At 42.5% G+C, this 14,898-nt stretch overlaps 1 protein-coding gene and 1 long non-coding RNA gene across 3 annotated transcripts in view; one reads left to right on the forward strand and one right to left on the reverse strand.

The window, feature by feature from the left end:
* The window catches only part of LOC138570040 (uncharacterized), a 799,187-nt gene extending 791,589 nt beyond the window's left edge, over positions 1-7,598 (forward strand). For both annotated transcript variants that reach the window (XR_011303384.1, XR_011303385.1), the window contains exons 7-8: positions 4,035-4,149; positions 5,382-7,598. This is a non-coding gene — a long non-coding RNA (uncharacterized lncRNA). The remainder of the gene's footprint in view (positions 1-4,034; positions 4,150-5,381) is intronic.
* The window catches only part of AGMO (alkylglycerol monooxygenase), a 1,424,437-nt gene that overhangs the window by 65,412 nt on the left and 1,344,127 nt on the right, over positions 1-14,898 (reverse strand). The gene's annotated exons all lie outside the window — the stretch shown is intronic.

Here is a 14,898-nt window from a genome sequence, read left to right on the forward strand (position 1 = left end):
AATGTACTGGTGATAAATAACTGTCCGTGCACTCTTGACGAGCAATACACTTTGGCGACGAGGACGGGATATTTGTGATGAATTGTTCCAAATATTAAAAAATCTGTTTGAACGCAGATAGGCTTTGTTTACATTGCAAGCAAAAGTTTGTTTTCATTTGGCAGTGAGCGTTGGACTGAGTTAATCTGTTTTTTTTTGTGTGTGCATACTTTCGCGAGTGACTGCAGTGTGGAAAGGAGAAATAAAAAGAGGTTTTGCAAATTAATGTAATGATGAATAGTTTGTTCAGGAAAAAGGGTATCCCCACTGCCGGTGAATGCTCCGAGGTTATGATTCCAGGTTGGGCTAAAAGCCCATATGATAAATTAGCCCAGGTGTGGGCCTCCGGAGCTGGTCTGAGTGAAACATGGGACAATAGTTTGGGAGAAGCTGCTCCATCAGAAGTAATGCTTTGTTCACAGCAGATTTTAGTGGAGAGGTGATGGGAATGCATTGCGTTGGGCAGGCGGTGGTGGGTCCTCCTGCATGCCTATAGGAAAATACATCAAAAAAATGTAGAAATGAAAGAGCATATTTTACTATTTCAAAAAGAGTTAGCTGCCAAGCAGCAAATAGCTTTGATGCAGGAAATTCAGATGAAACTTTTTAAAGACAAGGCTGATAAATATCAGGCTGTGGCAGAGCAGGCCACGGTTAGGGTAGCTCGCTATAAGTATAAAAAGAGGTGAGGGGGGGTCAACCAAAGGAAAGTGGCAACTGTAATCGCTATGCAGGTGTGGATTGGGACCCTGATAAGTGGATGGAGACATTTTTGACTCAACAAGCCCAGAGAGTAGCTGAAGCAAAAGACAGGCAGGGTTGTGGATTTAACCAAGCTGGAAGATTACACCCAGCAGGAGGTTATGGAAATCATTACTCGTTTGAGGCAAACGTCAGGGGAACCTTTACTGACATGGATGGTGAGATTGCTAGATGGGGTGCTGCAGGGTTGTTGGTAGATTCCACAGACTCACTGCGCTTTTTGCCTTTGTCAATTGACACCAATGTACAGGAGGTCTTAAGGGCAGGGCCGCCCCCTGATGACAATGGGCAAGATTCACAGGTGTCTTTGTTGCACCTAGCAGCCCAGGCATGTAACCCTAAGTATCCCATTACCACAGATTGGCCTAGCAAGGAAAAGAAGTGGTACACTTTGAAAGAGGCGATTCAAAAGGTCAGAGAGCATGCTATGAAGGAGGCAATTCATGTAGATGCTACAGGACACATGGGGGCCGTGCCACTCTCAGTTTCAACCAGGAACATGGTGATCAGAACTGCACTGCCCGCATACAAAAGTGTCATTATGACTTTGCTCGTAGGTATGACGGGCAAACCCACTGATGAAGTAGTGGATGCCATCCGGCAATTGGCAGACTTAGGGGAGTGGGACAAGAGTGATGACAAGCCTCGAGAGAGAGAGGGGCGCAGTGAGAGAAGAACTGAAGGTAGGAGGCAAGATAGTAGAGACTCCTGAGTGTCCAGAAAAGACATGTTTTTGGCTTTGTTAAAAGATGGTGTGCCACGAGAAGAAATTGATGGCATTGAAACCAGGGTAATGTATGAACTATACAAAAAGAGAGGGCTTGCAGCCAAAGAGCGCTATAAGCAGGTAAAGAAACAGGTGGTGACTAAGCCACAGAGGGACACCTCACCTTCCACCCCTCCTGAGGAAGAACAGGAAGAAGGGTTTATGGGGACACCTTCCCCATACCAGCCAACATATGCTGATTTGAGGAAGGTGGTGAGTGCAATGTTAGAGGGAGAGTCAGGTTACACTCATTCAAAATTTGACTAGGGTTATGGCCAAGCTCCGGCAGTGTCCGCTCGCATAAAAGTTGCTAGGCGACACAATGTTAATGTTAAGATTTTTTGGGGGCTGGGAAATATGCAAGGGGTGCCAGCATTGATAGACACTGGGGTGGAGGCCTCTCTGATTCATGGAAATCCATCACGATTCAAAGGCAGACACTTTACCATTACCGGGCTAGGGGGGAAGGAGAACCCCACAGTACAAACAGAAGTGGATATGAAAATAGGCAATTTGACTAGGCAGAAATAACAAGTGTTGATTGTCCCGATACCCGAGTACATAATTTGCTTTGACATTCTAGAAGGATTGACTTTGGGACTAGGAGGTAAAACGTATCATTTTGAGGTGAGTGCATTGACCTGCACACCCATTACCATAGGCAAATTGAAGATGCCCCCAGTGCAGGTGCCTCTGGCGACCAATCGGGTAGCGATGAAGCAATACCGCATTCCCGGGGGGCACAAGGACATTTCAGACACCATCAAAGAGTATTTAGAGGCGGGTGTGTTACGCCCTATTAGTACAGCGTGGAACAACCCACTCTGGCCTGTCAAAAAAGAGGCCGGGTCCTGGAGGATGACGTTGGATTACCACAAGTTAAATAAACACACTCCTCCATTGGTGCCCGCAGTCCCAGATGCCATTACCTTGATTTAGAATGTCCAAAGGTTTGAGGGGACCTGGTATGCAGTGGCAGATTTAGCCAATGCTTTTTTCTCTGAGCCAATTGCTGAAGAGTGACAAGAACAGTTTGCATTCTCTTGGAGCGGCCGTCAGTACACCTTCACGAGGTTACCTATGGGGTACATACATAGCCCAACTATCTGTCACCGGCTGGTGGCAGAGCACTTAGACAAGATACCATGTAAACCTGACATACATATCTCTCACTACATTGATGATATTTTGATTCAGGGCAAGGATGAGCGCAGTGTGCAAAACCAGTTAGAAGTCATTATGGAAGGATTGAAAAAGGAAGGGTGGGAGATTTACCCGAACAAAATTCAAGGGTCAGCTGAGAAAGTAATATTCTTAGGGATTCAGTGGCATAATGGACATCGTGAAGGCCCGACAGAAAATTCTTCAGTTCAACACTCCATTGAACAAAAAAGCAAGCTCAGCAGTTCATAGGGCTGTTTGGGTTTTGGAGACAGCACATTCCCCATTTAGGGCAGATACTGGCTCCCCTCTACAAAGTGACCCGAAAGAAATATGAGTTTCAGTGGGGGGAAGAGCAGCAAAAAGCATTTGATTTGGCGAAAGACACTGCGCAGCAGGTGCTTGATTTATGGCCATTGAAGGAAGGTGAAGTGGAATTGAATGTGTCTGTGCAAGACAATTATGCTAACTGGAGTGTGTGTTAGAAACAGGACAGGAAACGTGTGCCATTGGAGTTCTGGAGTCGTAAGTTGCCCGATGCTGGTAACTCATACACTCCGTTCGAGAAGCAGTTGCTGGCATGTTATTGGGCCCTGGTCGATATTGAGTAAATTACAGTGGGGCATGATGTGTTGATGAGGCCTGAAATCCTGATTATGCAATGGGTGCTGAGCTCGCCCAAAACACACAGAATAGACACAGAATAGTTCTCAAGAAGCCAGCATAATCAAATGGAAATGGTACATTCATGACAGAGCTAAATCAGGGAAGGGTGGGGTTTCCAAATTACATGAGCAAGTGGCCAACATACCACCCTCAGATTACATACCACCGGAAGTGTCTGAAAAACGCAAGTCTCCCGTGAAATGGGGAGTACCTTATGGCGATCTGACCGTAGAGCAGACAGAGCATGCCTCATTTACAGGTGGCTCGGCCTGATATGTGGGAACTGAGCGATACTGGAAAGCGGTGTCTTAGAATCCCAAGACAAAAAAGATTTTGACAACGTCAGGGAAAGGGAAGAGCAGTCAGTTTGCAGAACTTTACGCAGTTTACCAAGCATTGAAACAAGAGACCCCTGGTCGATGTAATTTGTACACAGATCCATTGTCAGTGGCGAATGGATTGGCGGTGTGGCTGCCAACCTGGCAAAAGAATGGGTGGATTATTCATTCAAAAGAGTTGTGGGGAAAAGAACTGTGGCAAGATATTGCTGAAATGTTATCACAAAGTGAAGTCACTGTGTATCATGTGGATACGCATTGTGCTGCAGATTCATTAGAAGGTTGGTTTAATTCTGTTGCAGATGAACACAACAAGATTTCATCTGTGGATGCAGAGGCTCCGGAAGACAATTTGGAGGGTTTGGCCAAGTGGGCTCACCAGAAATGAGGGCACCTTGGAGAAAAGGCTACTACCAGGTGGGCACAAGCTCGAGGAATCAGTATTCCTTTAGAGGTAGTGAAAACAATCATTTTGCAATGTCCAGTGTGCCAACACCAACAGCACAGGCCTATCCCTCAGATTGCCCAGGGTACGTTGCGAAGAGTTAAATTACCAGGTCAAATTTGGCAGATTGATTACATCGGTCCCCTGCCAATCAGTGAAGGCTGTCAGTATGCATGCACTATTGTGGATACATACTCTGGATATATGATGGTTTTACCGGTCAAACGTGCCACAATAGTGAACACCATTAAGTTGATGGATCAGATCACGTTGCATTACGGGGTGCCTTTGCAGATTCAAAGTGACAATGGGTCACACTTCAAAGGCAAATTAATTCATGAATATTGTCAGAAAAAGAGTATTGAATTGCTCTACCATGTGCCCTATTACCTTGCAGCTAAAGGATTAATCGAACGGATCAATGGTTTGTTGAAAGAACAGCTGCGCAAATCTGGAGATGGCAGTTTAGCAGGCTGGCGTGATTGTGTGTTTGATGTGGTGCAAGTGTTAAACAATAGGCCTGTGAATAATCATGAAACTCCTTTGATGCAGCTAATGACTCCTGCTTTACAGATTCAATCCAACTCAGTCAGAGAGACCCTATTGTACTGGGAAATTACCCCGGGTTCTTTAGCTCCCTATCGGGCAACTCCAGAGTCAGCAGGGGTAGACTTGCATTCTCATGAGGAAATCAGATTAGACCTGAGAGGGATTTTTGTGATTGGAACAAGGATTGGGGTACAAATTCCTCTAGAGCATATGGGATGGATTGCCCCTAGATCTGGCCTAGCATTGAAGGGAGTTCAAGTGCTGGGAGGGGTCATTGATGCCGATTACCAAGGCGAGATCAAAGTCATCTTGATGAATAGTGGGGACAAAGTGTTACCGATCCATAAGGTGGCCCGTTTGATTATTGTTCCTGTTAAATTGTCCATGATTAAAAAGGGGGAGCCTCCCACAGTGTTAACTACCCATGGGGATTGTGGTTTTGGCTCTTCAGACAGTATGGTACCGGGTGCGAAGGTGTGGGTTGAAAAACCAAGTGGCCCACCAGTGCCCACAGATGTTATTGCATCAGGCAAAGACCAGGTTGTTTTAGTAATGGAGCCCGGTAGGAAAAAATGCCAGTATGTGCCCGCAGACAAATGTTACCTAAGAGAGTGATTTTCAACACTGATATCTCTTTTCTGGGTTTGCCTTGTAGATCCTGTGTCTGGCTGGTGCAATTGTGGGACTAAATGGACTCCGTTTGGGAGAGTCAAACGGCATGCTGCTGTCCGTGAGGGATGTCACATCTGTGCCAACGACTAATGCGAAACTGTTATGATGATCAATGATGCCCGAAAGCAGCCTTATACCGATGTTGAAAAGCCAGCCAGACCGAAGAAATTGATTTGTGGAATGCGAAAAACACATCAGGTGCAAATGCAAAGAACGTTGATGCCAGCTATACAACAGATATCTTTAGGACGGCAAAAATATTCCCCAGGAATTACCCAGACAAAGAATATGTGGACATATTTGGCCCAACAGGTACTCAACATTACGCACTTTTGCCTTACTGATGTGCATCATGAAGAAGCTTTGCTGACTACTTGTTTAGTAACGGTAATGACACCAGTTCCGGTTCTAAAGCACATTTTTGGCATCATGCACAATGATTCTGCAGTTCAAGATTCTGATATCAGACAATCCTTTTCCATCTATGAGTACTGCAGGTTTTGCCAGGAAACAGATCGCACCTGGAGAAACTTGACTCGTATTATAACATACAATATAACTCAAGGCGATGTGTATTACTTTATGAACTGCAATGTAAAAGAAATTGGCAAATGCCAACAGCTGATTTTAACCAAACAGAAAAATCAAACTGCGTTTGAGAAAAGGTTGTGTTCACGAGTTCCAAGCACATGTACCAGTGTGAATAATACTATGTCTTGCAATCATACAGTGATAGCTACCAGTCACGTGAAACTTCCAACAGGATGGCTCTTCTCATGTGGCAACATCACATATACTTACATTCCAGCTAACATTTCTGGAGGTCCATGTGCCGTAACTCGATTAGGGCTAATGATGTTCCCTTTACACCCAGCAATGTCTCGAAGCAAAAGGTCAACATTTCAATCTGTGTGTTTATCTCCAGATTGTGATTCACATGTGCATTTGTTATCAGAGGCTGAAGTTCTAGCATTAGCCCTTTCATTAGTGGGAGTCTGGGGTTTAGCTGCTGGGGGTTACAAATCTTTTATTAAACTAGCATGTTTAGAGGTAAAAGGACTTAATCATACTTCTCAAGAGAAGAGAAGAGTTGCTCCTTGATAGCAAAGTTATTAGAAAAGCTACTTTGCAAAACAGGGCTGCCGTTGATTATCTCTTGCTGAAACATAATTTGGGCTGTAATGCAGTTTAAGGTATGTGCTGTTTCAATCTAAGTGACCATTCACGATCCATTGAAAGTCATATTAGAGGTTTAAGGGACCTCATTTCCCATGTGTCTCAAGATCAGACTGGGAATTGGTGGGATTGGTTATTTATATGGATTCCTGACATTGGGGGTACACTGCATTACGCCCTTGCTTGTATTTGTATTATTTTGGCTATTATAATAATTTGTTGTTGTTGTATTCAATGTATTCCCAACTTAGTTCTGATGTTTCGTCGGTTTCAGAGACCGGCTCCTCTACCACTAAGCTATGGAAGGTAAATATCCAAGGGTGAATTGTGATGCTTGAGCTAAAACATGGCGTTGATGCGCAGTGCATTCTGGGGGCACTCAGAGCCATAATGGATATTTATTCCATTGCCTCAGTTAAAAGCTGCACTTGCTTTGCTAAAAAACATGATTTCAATGTTATTCGTTGCTGAGCCTGGTATGCAGGCCTCAGCCAAGGACACAGTGCTAGGAAAGCGAGAATCTACAGGTGCAGGCTGGCACCAGTTATATAAAAGGTTTTGTTATGTCTCGCTCCAAGGTCTCAGGATGAGTTATGGAATTGTTTTCCGTGGTGCTTTAGAAGAGGGAAGCTTTGCTCCTTGGGGTTACTGTAGGTTGACCCGGCCGGCACCAACGGTCACTCAGCAATGCGCAAGCGCTAATGCCAGAAGGTTCGAGAACTTGCCACCCCTTTTTGAGGGGGGCATATATGCGGAGCTCTGGGAAGGTCAGGTGGAAAAAACACAAAGACCTCAGTCGGAGGGGGGACGCCTTGTTCTGATCTTCCTGTGGGCTGTTGTGCTCTCTGCATGGCTGTTACCGGGGTCTTCCAGCCGCTTCTGGCGAGATGAGGGATTCAGCTACGCCCATTGTGATGTATTTTCTCTTTAATTCTCTATCTTTTATGTGATTTATTTCTTTTTTATCACTTGTTGCTTCTTAGCTATGAATAAATAGCAGTATAAGTGCTCATTATTTTGCTAACTGCGTGTCTGGTTGTGAGTTATTGCTCCATCTACCTGCGTTCAAAGTATTTGCTCTGCTCTGCAAATGAACTGGTGATAAATAACTGTTCGTGCACTCTTGGCGAGCAATACACTCTGTAACGTGACAATTAAATCAAATCAGAATCTAAAAAACATTTCCCTAATTTAATTGAAATGTACAAATTAACAGGATCACTCCCTGTTATGAATTTCCAAGCCAGATTTAAATGGAGAAAATGTTGCATAAATTATGCTCTGCAACAATGGCAATGACAGCAGACTTGTGCCTGAAAAAAGGATCAAAATGATCACACTAAGAGGATCCCTGTAAGCTTAAGACTCAAACCTAAAATCTCAACAGGACAGTTAATTTACATCGTACAATTCTGAGTGCCCATCCCTAGAGCACTCATAATTGGTGTGGCCTCTTATTTCACTTATTGTTCTGGTTGAAGGAGGGCCAGTGGCTTCAGATACAGTGGCTGGTTTCAGCTTAGGAATTGGTTCCGGCTAGACAGCGGTTTTGTGCACCAATGAGACAGTTTTTAACATGTTACAGCAGGATAAACCACAGCCACTCAGGACAGCAGCTACAGCAGGTCATGCAATGTGATTGGACCCCAGGACATGATTAAGATGGAAAGCAGTGAAGTTTGCCCCAATCAAGGGCAGCAGTCAGGAATCATAACAATGAAGAGGATACAGCTTCAGGAAGGCCTCTATTCATGCAGGAGAGCAGCTAGAACAGGAAGGAGGGTCTAAGGCCACAGGTCAACAGCATACAGAGTCCCAAATTCCATCATGGGATGGAAACAGGTGCACTGAAGAAGCATTGTGTTAAACCGGGCAGCACACAGGTTGTTTCCTGGGCTCTTCCAACAGCTTCTGGTGGCGGGCGTTTAGTGCAATGGTCCAGGCCGGTTAGTACTACCAGCGCAAGGTTTGAAGCACCGATGAGGGTCTTCTTGGAATCATTAAAAGAGAGGGAGGGGTTTGCTGGCACTTGTTTGTGGGTAGTGCTAGTCATCCTCAGCATCAATTTTAGGTTTTTCAGAACAATGCTCCTCTCCGTAGGGGTATGGCTCCAGTTGAAGACCTCCAGAAGTGATTCAGGATTCCTCCTAATATTCCAAATTCGGTTTGGGGGCTGCCCCAGGCCACCAATAGTTAGGGTCTGTACCATTCAAACTGACAAAGGCTGTCCAATCATGGAAAGGTTCTTGTCTCATATGGGCCCAGACAGCCCCTCCTCGGAATTTTTATTTTGACAAGTCCTATTCCCCACCTCTACCTTATCTGAGCAGTCCAAGGTGGTACCAGCAAATGTGCCACCATGTATTGCACTTCCTGCCATGAGAGGGCATAAAAAAGGCCTAGGGACAAAATGGCCAAAGGACAGGGCCAAAATGACATGTCATGGCTATTTTGAGTATTTGGTATTCAATATTGCACTATGCTTCAAACAATAAATGTTTAAAAAGTAAACTAAATAAATGTAGAATATAATCTGCTGCCTCCAGCTCATTCTGGACACTGTCACAGATGTCTTAAAGAAGACTCCAACCACCCTGAGACGATTCAGGAGTTTTTATTGGGTTTTCCAGCAGGCATCTGGGGCTGCCCTTCACTCTACTGTCTAGATGCATCATTTTTCATCCTAGCCCAGGCATCTTTAGACCCCAAATTAGTATATATATATTATTAACCCCTACTTTCTGTTATCTACATAATGCTTGTCTGGACATATCTTCCGCTCGTGGACAGTGCTAAAATCATTGGAGTTTACAAATAGTGAGTTAAGAGCCGGCCCTTTTTCCCATGTGGGCCCGACATTCTGTAACAATTGTGGCCCACATTGCAGAGTTATCCAGTTTGTGTTGAGGTAATATCCAAGCTAGGAGAACAATAGTTAGGCAAAAATCACTTAGTAGCATGTATATGTTGTATTGGTTGTGTTAGTTCTTTTTTAGATGTGAGTGCTTCATGTTCACTGGTGCTATGTAGTGCTGCAAGCCATCTCTGACAGCAGAGCAGGCACCCAATGTTTCCATTGACTGTCTCTCTCCCTCCTTGCTGGTTCTGGTGTTTTGATAACTGGATATGTCTGACAATGGACATTGATGGATTGCTGTGGTGTGGGTGTTATTTACATATTTTGGCTGCCTCATTTCTGGTTCTACAAAAAAGGAGAAACTGAGCAACATAGTTCTCAAGAGGTATGGGCTGAAGCAAATTGGTACTGTTCATATATAAGCTGGCACTTGAGGAGGGATCAGGAATTGGGGCCATCTCTACTGCCACTGTCCACCTCTGAAATGGGACTGGATCTGTCCTCCACCCTGGTAGGCCACCCAACCCAGGTTGAGTTGGGAAGACTACTGACATTGTCAAAACACCAGAAATGATCAAATAAATATTTATAAAATAAATAAAAAGGGATACATAATAACCCTGCACCACTCCACTATAGGTTGATGTGTGCTTCATTAAGACAACACAGGAATCACACAGAGTCATAGCCCCTGGTGCTGGTAACCACAAGGACTGACCAGTCCCCATAAAAGGTGACTTGAGCAATGGACGTAAAGTACAACATCTTTACTTTCTGCCACAATTAAGGTTAGGTTTCAGGCGATAACAAACTGCAGGGCCTTCATTTGATGTTAAAGGAAGGGTAAATCCCAAAAGAAAAATATTTCCAAACACCTAGCATACATTGAAAGTTACACCATTACTCAAATCTGTGTCAAGCATCCAGGGTCAACAGAACATGTCAGTCCCCACTGTGTAGATGCCAAGACATTTTGGTCACCATGAAACACCCCTCCTGCCTGTGATTTCAGACAACCTGTTGCAGCTATGTACCTAGTTGTGATGCCCTCTGTAAAAAAAAGTAATACAGGCTTCCCCCTCATGCACAGAACTACTTTTCCAACAACAGTTCTTATTTACTCTCATGTCCATAATGCACATAGCAATGATAGAAACAATGTGAAAGATATCTTGTTTTGCAAATATTATGTTATGCAAATAATCAGTGCAAGTGACCCTCTTATGGACTGCATGGGTACAGAAGTGGCTTCAACACCAGTGGCTTCAACGCCAGCTGTGGCAGTGCAAGATTCCATATCATGGACAGAAAGGGTACAGCATTAGAAGCATCAGTTCAGGCCTGCCAGCACACAGACAATTAACAGTCAGTACTGCTCTTTCAAGTGTTTAGTATGTCAGTTAAAGTAGAATGAAGAACACTTAAAGAGGCCTGCCTTGTTCATGTGAGCAGCTGAAATAACTGGCTTGCTTTTACAGACTGATGGTCAAAACATGTCTTGTGCATTCTTTAGGGGAAAGTTAAAGGAGGATAGAGACTGGGGGAATCAATGGTACCTTGCTGTGTTTATGTATGGTTTCTTTTTCCCCCAACCATGAACAGAACGTGTGGTACTTTACTTCAATAAAACATAATGAGCCTATGCAATGCAGACCGACACTTTCTATACATATTATAGAACACCATTCCATACAACTAATGTGGAGTAAAATGCAAGAAAGCCGGTTAACTGGTACCTTTTTCTGTCAAGTATATAAAGAGAGCCCAGTTTGCATCACTAAAATGCTTTGTTTGAAAACTCCACCAGCCAATGTATTCATGTGTAATTTCATAAATCACATGCCATGTGATTTTAAATGGAACACCACTTTGATATGCGTGAAGAAAGTTTCTAGTCCTCCAAACCTAATGTTTGCTACAAAGATCAATATGTTTCAGAATTAACAATGTCATTTGTTCAATGTATTTCATTCAAATCATGTGAAATAATGAAAATGTAAAAGGGCTTATTTTTCAAAAGCAATAAGATGTACCCAGTGGAATATCATTTCACATCTATATGTCAAATACATTGTTGTGATTGGATTATAATTGGAGAGAATCATATTTTAAAGGCTCATAATTACATATTGGAATGTTAGAACATATACAGGAATGCATTACTGTTTAATCTACATAGCCAAATAGTAGTTTTGATTATGGTATTGCCAATATGTGTTTGCAGTTTCATCAGTAATTCAATTCACCATCTGGAATGACAGATCCTCATATCTAGCCATCAAAGCAACACATTGAGCCTAGTACAACAAATGGATCATGCACTTGGGGCTTAGAAAATAACGTATATGTGCATTGAACTCATTTCAGTAGAGCCAAAAATATGGTCTACGGAACTGATACGATCAGAGTTGGTCACATAATGAGCAGGCCTACTTTTACCCCCAGGTATTAAAGGGACATCATTGCACTTAATGTTCAACTCTGACATTAACCTGCCATAAAAAAAATAAAAATGGAGCCTTAAGCTAATGGAAACAAAGCAGCCTCTGACATCTGTCCACACGATCCATTATGCTGACGCACGGTTTCACATACAGAGTTCAACAGGAATAAATATTGACCATATAAATTATGTTCCTTTCCCCTGCTGAGGCACCTGACTGCTCCATGCACTGGTCAACTGGTCACCCTCTGAACTCAGTCCCAGGCTCCTGCATGTCCAGTTGCCTTCACACTGCCCCTAGGCTCCCCAGCACTTAAGGGTCTGTATCTGCAACCCTACAGTGCCTACTCTCTGCACTTATGATCCACCTGCTGACTGCACTTGTGAATTAACTGCACTTGCCCCTTCCCTTCCCACCTGATACTTCTCCCCTTCCCTCTTCCCCACACTTGTGTGACCTGAATGACACAAGGCCTAGTCAGATCGTTATTATTTCTCCCTTAGATTCCCCCTCCTTGTCTTGTTGTGCCTAGAAACACTTGTGTACAAGTGTGTTATAAATGCCACATCATATAATATATCATATTATTTGATGCATTCAATTATATTATTTGATGCATTATAAGTGATATTGGCTCTAGCTTTCCAATGGTGAAGTTTGAAACAAAAATACCAAGTGTACAGAAACTGTGAGAGAAATCCCCTACACACTATATTACCATTTAGTAATAAGTATTACATCATATTGAAATTAATATTTCATTCACATGTCATCCCACAGATTTATGTCTGCTAGGTATGAATTTGGCTTGATCCTGGGAATTTAAAATCTAAATTTCACTGATGGAAAATATTCTTGTCTGGACGTATGGGATAAAATATGTTTTTGAGGGCAAGAATGTCAAGGACCATCTTGTCATATGTTTAAAATCGTTCTCACTTATTAAAAAAGGGGTATTGTCTGGGAGGTTAGACCTATTATGTCAGACAATGGGAAAGTTGCGCAAACAAAAATTGTGATGTAAATATGACATAATGTGGAAAAATGAAAACCAATTTAAGCTCAAAACCACTGATAATGGAAGAGATATCTGGGCTTTTGTAGGCTGTAGAAAGGTAAACCTCTGTTCTAATTGATGAGTGCTGAGGTGTGATGACATCTTGAGGGATGAGAGAGAGCATGAGCCTTGTCCAAGTGGAAGCCTGATGTAGATTTTACCTGAGAGCAGAGGGGCAGTGGATGACTGGGAGATTACCATGATGTTGTGAGGGTCCTGGATGGCTCTGTGTCTTCAAATAATTACATAAAAAGGAGTATAAAACCTCCCAATTTAACTAGATATAGCTCCTCTATAATGATCTCTCTGCTAAATCCCTTGAATGGGTGGAATTGGGGCGAGAACCTTTTATATATTGTATGCATAAACAATTGATTGTAAAATGCACTTTTTTTTGCTCTATTCAAACCCAAGTGCAATCTGATTTAGTGTAGAACAAATAGTAATTTCCTGCACACATTGCCCAGTTACTAAAACACTATAACCAATTGAATGCAAGCAGAATGTTGTAGCATTTCAGAGTGAAATACAACTTGCTTTTTCAGTATATTTGAATCCATGTAACGATTAATTTAAACAGCAACCCAATATAATGTATCTGAAGGGCTTGCAGTCCCTTGCGATGAAAGTCAACTCAATGGAGCCCAGTGTGTTTTTTCTTTCTCTGTAACGTGTAAAACTGAGGCAATGAACCAAAAGTCAAAGATCCATAGCCTGAGAGAGAATTGATAGACTAACCAGTGAAGGCCTAGTCATTTAAACAAAGACGTTATTGGGCTTAACGGTAGCTTAGCTGGGCTATTTCCATTCCATAGAAAATGGTACAAGTTTAAATGAAAATACACAACCGGCTCATGACATATTGCAGAACGGGGAGGACCCTGTACCAGATAATCTCATCTGCCAACTAGTGGGAAGGACAATTATACCTCCAGGCAAAAACACAACCATGTTTCTAGATTGTGGAGGTAGATAAATAGTACCTGTCCTCTAAAGTGATAGTACAGCTTCCCTAAACCCAAACCTGTAGATTTTCATGCAACCCAACATTTATTTATTTATTTATTTCATTTACTTCCAAAGCGATGGAACAAAGGCCCTGAGGCATGGGAGTGCTAAGATTGAAAGACAACAGGCTACATATAAAATCAGATAAGGGATCAGGCATAACATGGTAGAGCTCTATTTCACTCAAACAGGAACGTTTTCAGTTTGTGTTTAAAGCAGGGAAGGACCATAGCTGGTATTTGACTTATAAGCATATGCTAGGAACCCACAGCACTCCATCTACGCCTAGGGGGAATTCATTTAAATGTAATTCATACAAATGATGATTTATAGGTAACTTTTCTTTGATACTGGAGCTTGTTGATAATATTTGAGAATAGAAAGTGCTGTTAAGAATTGATATTAATCCTAGTAAGTGATTTATGCTGTACATGTGTAGCAGTAGCGTATCCTATAATAGCCAACAAGCGGCACGTAAGGAAATGCAAGGTGCATTCTGCTACTTATAAATAGATGTCTAGATATAGTATCGTTTGAGCCATTCAATTATGTATGTGTGCAAAAGTAGGGAGATTCCACAGCCAAGTAAACATGTATTTTTGTAGACAAGCTACCTGTGATTAAGTTATTGTGATGGCTTCTCCAGCATAAAGCTAGGGGAACACCGTTGACTTCCATCTGACATGGAAATAAATTACAGAACTAATTCAAATACAGGTTATTTTTGGTCCCACAATTAGGGGTGGGACCGGACAGTAAGTATGGAGTGTTAAATCAGACAATACACCTTAGCAAAATAAATATTTAAATGCATAATATTCAACTATTCATGCATGGTAACCAGGCCTAATCGATTGGGAACGTGTCTAATTCTCACATACAATACCAACAATGTAATAACTTATGAATTATGAAAGGAATGTTTCTGTCAAATGTAATCATATGTGTTCATTCAATT

Source organism: Ambystoma mexicanum, chromosome 2q (assembly GCF_040938575.1).
Source record: "Ambystoma mexicanum isolate Mex_15411 chromosome 2q, UKY_AmexF1_1, whole genome shotgun sequence".
NCBI classification, from domain to species: domain Eukaryota; kingdom Metazoa; phylum Chordata; class Amphibia; order Caudata; family Ambystomatidae; genus Ambystoma; species Ambystoma mexicanum.